Source organism: Epinephelus moara, chromosome 8 (genome assembly GCF_006386435.1).
Source record: "Epinephelus moara isolate mb chromosome 8, YSFRI_EMoa_1.0, whole genome shotgun sequence".
Taxonomy (NCBI): domain Eukaryota; kingdom Metazoa; phylum Chordata; class Actinopteri; order Perciformes; family Serranidae; genus Epinephelus; species Epinephelus moara.
The window spans coordinates 6,202,899-6,211,050 of NC_065513.1; positions in this window are offsets into that span (position 1 = coordinate 6,202,899).

An 8,152-nucleotide genomic window follows, 5' to 3' on the forward strand; every position below is an offset into this window, starting at 1 on the left:
CAAAACGATGTGTATTCAATAACAACATAAGAGCATAATAAAATTACAGTATAATAAGTGACAAAAATGATACATAGTAAACATATGGAAAACTGGCGAGAATGTCAAGCAGCTTGCAGGTGTTGCCTAACAGCTGAAGCCTGAGCCACACCACCTCCTCACCATGGAACCAGGAAAGAGGACAGACTATACAAACAGACTAGAAGCAAAACTGAAGCACATCATTCACACAGATAGGAGAATGGCACAAACACAGAGATGGAGAGAAGAGGGAAGAGGAGAAGCTGAAACTTCTGGAGGACATGTGGAAAGAGGCACCAACAGCCAGGTGGGGGGAGAGATCCCAGAAGACAGACATCTAGAGAGGCACACAGCTATGCTCGAGGGTCACAAAGAGCAGTGGGTTATTTAGCTGCAGTGGTTCTCAAAAAGGTAATATTTTTCTCTTAAGCAGGGCAAACTACTAGGCAAGCCAGCCAGATTACAAAGGAATAAGCAATAAATTGAAAGTTAAGGCAAAAAGATGGGTTTTGAGCTGAACAGATGAGGAGACAGGTGAGCAAGCTCGTGTGAGGGGAGGGATGTGATTGCAGGGTAGATTGGAGCAGCAGGATCTGAAATAGAAATTAGAAAGTCTGAGGGTATCTGATGTATAGGTCAAGAATAATGCTTAAGGGAAAAATGGAAATGGCTGAAAAGAAGGATGGAGAGGCAAAATGAGCAGGGACATTGTGGCACATAGTGCTATAGTGCTAAATACAAAAAGAAAAGTTCACAATAATATCACAACCAGCAATACTACAGAACACTGGCAGTCTTGAAGCATTATGCTGATAAATCGGGATGAACTGTGTTTATGTGCATCCATGATCCACTACATCCCTGCATATTCCTCTATTTCCTGTTTTGAAATGAGAGTGATTTTTCCAGGGGATGAAACATCTAATGTGAAATATATGTGAGCCCTGCAGGATGTACCCAGAGCTCCCAACTCAGCAGTTGCCCACTGTGGAAACATATTACACATCTGGACATGGTTATATTCAAAAACATCACATCCCAATACATAATACTACAAGGCTGATTCTGCTTACTGAGCAAGATGTGTTTTTTCCTCCGCAATATGACATATGATATAATGATATAACAAAGAAAGTGAAAGATGTAGATTTAATCTCAGTCAGCACTGCTTCTAAAACATTTCAACTCCAAACATGTAGACATGGAGTGAATTCATGTGTAACAGTAGAGATTCCTGTGGTCACAAACCTCAGAGTCTTAAAAGATTAGACCAGCAACTGTGTATGTTGTTCTCATATGGAAAATGCATAGCCTTCTGATAACTTTAAGAGCTACATTATTTAGGTTCCAACAGAGTGTAGGGAATGTGATGAGTTAAACAGGAGTAAGATCTGTGTGATGTTGAGGCGCAATAAGCTGCAATGCAATAAAAAACAGGTACTTTGGCTGTCTTCCATGTCGTCATTTCAGTGGCACATATCAGCTTAATGAGGTTATTATAGGCTACATGTAGTCTACAAGATTATGGAGGCTATTGACTGTGTTTCAAAAAGTCAACAACAAATTAAGAGTGTGAAACATTAAATTGTTGAACTTGAAATGTAGGCCTGTCTGAATCTTATACATGGCTGCTTAGCAGTCTGAATTTTTTAATAGATTTAACAATCACTCAGTGACTCACATTGGGTCTTTTTCAGTCTCTCTTGTTTTTGTCTAGTTTTTGTTCATTTGTAACAAGGTCGGAAGTATAAACGATACTGTCCCATCTGCCCTCGCTCTCCCTAACTGTCCTAGGGAGAGCAGACACAATTTGAACTCCCGTGCTAGATACTAACAAAAATTCAGGCAGCTAACACTAGCATCATCTAATGCACCAGAATATCCGCTTTCCAACAATATGTATTTTGTATGTGGCATAACTAAAAATAGTATGGTGGAGAAACAAAATGACAAAAGAGTGGAAAATTTACTTACGCACTAGGGATTTCAAAACTGTGAATAAAGTGTAAGGAATAGTCTGAAGGTCTATTCTGGGGTTGACAGGAGGGTCTGGCTGAGTATGAGCATGGTAAATGGCACAGGCATAGTTACTTTCTAATTTCCTGAAAAGATACTGTCTCAACTGTCCCCCTGTCCCTGCTGACCCCGCTCTCCCTGAATGATGCAGACATTAATAAGTGGCTTCACCATTACAGCAGCAAAAATGTAGGAGTATGTCTTTTATAGAAGGCAATATGAGGAACAGGTTGTCTGACTTTTTTATGTAGCAGGCTTCCTCACACTATCTACTGTACCTACCACCTGTGATATTTCAATGTCTGTGTCTATCCCAGTTCAAGTTAAAATGGATGACATTTTGCATAGGGCCTTTCACAATAGCGTGCACTGGGGCCCATCATAACTACCTTACATCACTGAGTGTCCTGCTTTCTACAAACAGTGTTATGGTTACTCTGGAAAATCCACACTGTCAACATTTTAACTGGAACTACTTCATACTGAAGAAATAGGCCCCATGACATCCTGAGCCTGAGGAGCCTGAGATCTGAGATTTCCCTTGCCAGCGACTGCTTCTCTGTAACTGTTGTACATATGAATAAATAAAAACAGTGATTCCTGACCTATTTTGCCTCATGATCCTTTATGACAAATCAGGGTCAACTTATAATCAAAAGTTACATATTTTTTATGATATATGTGCTCTTGAATGATTTCTACCATCTCAGATTGCTTTTCTAATGTTTTATAGGTGGTCTGTAGAGGTAAAGCTATCCCTTATTTCACTTGTTCTTACTGTGTATTTGTTGTTGTAAGTGCAATACATATTTTTTTCTCATCTTCTCAACATATATGTACATTTATGAGTGCAAAGGGGAATATATATATATATATATATGTATATATGTATGTATGTATAAACAAGAAGAAAACAAAAGGGATACATTATAGATCAGTGATAGGTTTTTCTGTTTGAAATAGTCTGTAACATGTTGCCATATTAAATAGAGCATATTTACCTTTCCTCTCAGTGTTTTTTTCAATTTAAACATCTTTAGCAAAGTTAAGTGGGCTGCTGGGTTTTTGTTTCTAATTTTAAAAATCAGTTTCCATTCCAACAGTGTCACAAAGTATATCATATCAAAGCATGGTTATTTGACAGCTCTATCATAACTGCTTTCACTTCAAACACTGCCAGAATTGAGTCTGGTTTGAGTTTCTCCTGTAAAACCTCAGACAGAGTTTGGAATACTTTAGTCCCATAATTAACAATCCCTGAGCAGTTCCAAAACAGATGCACCTGTCCACATCGATCACAGGATGGATTTACTGAAGGAAACATCTTGGAAAGTCTCAGTTTTGGTGAGAACAGTCCATGTAATATTTTGAACTGCAACAATCCATGTCTGGTTCACACAGAAGAAGAATGGCATGTTCTTGGGCCTTTCTCCTCCAATCTTCTGTGATTTCCACTTCCAGATCCTCCTGTCAGGTCTCTCTCAGATGGCCCAATGTGGCTGTACAGTCTATTTGTACCCGTTGCTTATGAATTTTAGATACAGCTCCTTTAGTTAAAGGGTTGGACAAAAACAATGTATCTATTGTGGAACCAGGTAGCTCGTTGGGAAAGGAAGGAAATGTTCCTTTAACATAACTCTATGCACTATCTATCTGAAAAAATGTTCTTGTAGTTGACTGAATGTGGAAAAGATCTTGTCACTATGAAAGTTTCATAGGCTATAGAATGTATAGAGATACCACTGATGAATTGTGATGATGGAGTGAATGTATGATTGCCTGTCAGCAGAGTCAGCACTGAGCAGCCGATGTGTCTCTTTATCTGGACACAATTTTTTTAAGCAAGGGCAATATGAGTCTAAGCCTTTTTTTTCTTCTGCCCTATTTTTTTTTTAATTCATTCAGTTTCCGTAGACACTTATCCTGTGGTGGGTCGTGGGGGGGCTGGAGGGAGGCGCAGTACACCCTGGACAGGTCGCCAGACTATCACAGGACTGACACATGGAGACAGACAGCCATTCACACCTATGGACAATTTAGAGTCACCAATTAACCAAGATGTCTTTGGACTGTGGGAGGAAGCTGGAAAACCCCAACAAAACCTATGCTGACATGGGAAGGGCATGCAAACTCTGCACAGAAGGGCATCCCCACCCTAGGTTTGAACTAGGAACCCTCTTGCCTTGAGGTGACAGTGCTAACCACTGTGCCACCTTCTTTTGTTTATTATTTTGTGAATCACTGCCCTATGTATTGTGCGGTCTGTAAATTATCTGTGGAGAAACAAGAGGACACTGTTTCAGGAAAGACATGTTGCAATTGATTTTATTAAATCCCTTCTCAACACTGAAAACCACAAACTAAATTCCATTGTACTGGGGTGGGAGCAATAATCTCTCAGATACATATCCAAAACTTGAAAAAATAAAACCAAAACTATCTTCATGACTAGATACCACCAAAGGGAAGTGAGAGTATATGCATTTTTGTAACAGTATAATTTAAACTAGCATTAATATTACAGCCATGTAGTTAAATACTGAAGCATGTTTACTGGGAGGTTAATTGGCAAAGCCTCACCCCTCCTGGCTAGCAGCTGTCCCCAATTAGTAATCAGTCTGCAGAGTTTGGAGAATCCTTTTTAAGGAGCACTCAGATTACACAGAAGCATAGCAGTGAACCTACTGTTGGCCAAAATGGCTGGACTTTGTGGGCTGTCTTTGAGGTAAGTTATCAAATATTATGTTTCTGCTTCTGTGTTTGAGTTGTCCTCTTTCAGGTGGCTGATCTGAGCATTGATTACATTTGCAGGGTGTCTTGGATTTCATGCCTGCTGATCAGTAGTATATCTTGTCTCCCTGCACCAAAAGGTAATGTTAAACTCCAAAGAATGAACAGTTTAATAAATGTCAGATGGGTAACTTAAGCCTGAATTGACACCAGTTCCATGTTTCCAGGTTATGGCTCAAACAATCCCGGTCCTGCTCCTGGGGTCTTCATGGGCTGGCGGCCATCTTCTGGCTCTAGCTACCCAAATGTAGACAGTAGTGGCTCTACCTCTGGGATAAAGCTGGGCTCCGTGGGTGGGGGTTATGGAATGGACAGTAGCTTCTCTGCCCCCCAGGCTACAGGTTCTTTTAGCAGTGGGTATGCGTCCAATGTTGGTTCTGGGTATGACAACAGTGGATATAATAATGTGGGTGTAGGCTCGGTAGGTGGACTCTATTACCCCAGCTCAGGTTCCACAGATGGTGAAGGTGATGTGGAGGAAAGCCCTGAGCCTGTCCTCAGTGACGTGTCAGACCTGGAGCCAGTCTACTCATTCAGATCCCGCTCAAGCTACCAGCATGGAAGAGCCGCATTCTCCCAAACCCGCTACGCTCCTGGAGAGGTCCTGTTCCCACCTCTACCAGCTGTCCAGAACAGCCCTCAACAACCCGTCAAAGCTTCAAGCAAAGGCAGCCACTGAGCATCTTGAAAGGTAATACAATTTGGACACACTGCTAGAGACTTTATTTGACTTCAGCCAATTTTGATCTTGCTGCTTCATTCTTTTTCAGATCTCACATCTCCAGTGGCCTGACTTGATGGATCTTGAAGGAAAAATAAAATTCATACTTATCTGATTTTCAGCTTGGTCTGTCATGTTACCATGAGGTTGAACCTTGTACTTTGGATTAAATGGCTAATATTCCAGGAGAGTCCACTTCATTTGCACAAAGCTTTCAGGATAGGCTTTGGAGTTTGTCTCTAATGAAATGCATCCGGTAACCATGTGTACATAAATCAGTTGTCACTTGGTGTAATCACTTCTCCTGTTCATACTATCAACTAAAATGTGCATTTCTATTGCAAGTGGTGGGGCACAATGGCAACGCATCCTCCATCCGAAGTAAATTTGACTTCAAATTAGGCTTAAGCAGTTAAAAGGTTGCCATCAGTGTGATTTCCCCTGTCTTACCATCCCTTCACTGCAGCTTGGAACAATAAACTACACAATTATGCATGAAAATCACCCTTTGGCAATACATGACCTGTTTAATTGTGTACTAGTTGTAACTTGGATGGGTAGATCCTGAGGGTAAAAATCCCCTTCGCAGTGGATCCTGTATGTTTAACTAATCTGCAAATGCATGTTCAAAGTCAATGCTGACTGATGTGCTTTGTATTCACACAAGAAAATGCAATGTACTGTGTGTCAGCACAATGTTGACTGGGAATGTATTTGTGCCAAAATATTCAAACTTGCAATATCTACTTGACTACAGCATGATTTAACTGTGCTTATGTGCAGGCACTGGCAGTACTTGGTCAAAGAAAGATCCTGGTTTAGTTTAACCTGTTCAAATCAGTATTCTTTGGAGTCAACTTTAACCCGAGGCTGTCTTAGCTGTATAAAACTTAAATCAACATTTTATATACATTTAGCTTGTTTTGGCTGATGTCACTACCACCTGCCAGGACACTTATAATTTAAACACCATTAGCGAAGGGTAAACACATGCTTTTAATCTGTATCTTTTGGTGCATTGTGGTCTTGTAATTGTGTTTTCTCTACATTGAAAATGACCTCCAAGCAAAGGTTTTCTGACATACCTGTTTGACAGTGAAAATTAGTCTGAGAATGTTGAGGAGGACCCTGAGGCACCCTCCTGATGAGAATGAGACCCTTTAGTATACCTCCTGTTGTGTCTCAATCACCAGTTGACAGATTACTTTCCTCTCCCCACTTGAAGGCAGGGGAGACTTAGTGCTGCTAATGTGGGTTCTGCGTCTCACCAGGTATGTTGTCAGCATGTCCAAGACATAAAATCAGCCTTTGAGCCTTTGATAAAACCATTAACCAAAAAATATGTTTGAGATGACAAACTTGGAGTGGAGGTGCATGTACGGGGACCGAGACTTGGATGTGGCCCACTCGCAAGCTTACATTAGGTTCTTCATTTTGACAAGAGTGTCCAAGCCAAGACAAGGCAACAGCAAGCTTTTGGAGTGCTGACACTGGAAGGACAACTTTTTTCCAGCCAATGTGTGTCTGGACGCATTCCAAGTTCTTTCTCATATCATACACATAGACTGTAAATATAATGGATATATCTACCGGGACATCACACATTGGTTTGTGGACTGCAGTTTTTAAGCCTCAGGTTTGACATGTCGGCCGTCGCCATCTTGATTTTTTGGAGCCAGAAGTGATATTGAGTGAGGGGTCATTCTGTCTGAGAAGCTGAGGACGCTATCTGCAGACAGCCTGTAACACAAAGTGGCATTGTACTTAATTATGCATAACTTTAAGCCTTAATAAATTTGTAAGTAGGTGAGTTGTATAAAAATACACCCTCCTGTACAGTTGTTACAAATGTTGAAATAAGCTATAGAGACCAAAAGCTTTTGATACCAGGCTGCAAACATGTTTATTTCTGCTGTAAAGCTGGACACTTTAACACGGGGGTCTGTGGGGATTGACTGGCTCCTGGGGCCAGCCTCAAGTGGCCGTTCAAAGAACTGCTGCTTTTGGCGCTCCAGCGTTGGCTTCATTTTTTAGCCATGGAGATTGCCACTTGGTCATACACCTTGTGACAAATATGCAGCAAGACAGGACGTATAGGACAAGTGGGTCCTGCAATAACCCCATCTTTACAATGCAGGACCCAACATGACTTTGGATAAATGTGCGGTTGAATTTCATCGACGCTGTCTTTCAGACAATATGTACCAAGCAAACCAGACAAATCTGGTATCAGAATTAACACAGCATGTGATGCACAGTCCAGCTATGTTTGTAATATACAAGTGTACACTGGGAGCCCCCCTGGGGAACACTTGAAGAGAATCAGGGCATGAGGATGGTACAAGACATGGCCTAAGGACATTTTTTCACATTGTACACACTGGGTTAGGAACTGCTGAAACTGAGGCTTATCATGTTGGAAACAGTATGAAAAACTAAGCCTGATCTTCCGCATGAACCCATTACAACAGCAAAAAAGATCTTTCTTTCCAATTTTAGGTTAATCAGTTATTTTATGGTGATTTGCATATTTTTTTCATAGTCATGTAATAGGTTTACTGCATGTATAAGGAGGGCTGGGATGTGTGTGTGTGTGTGTGTGTG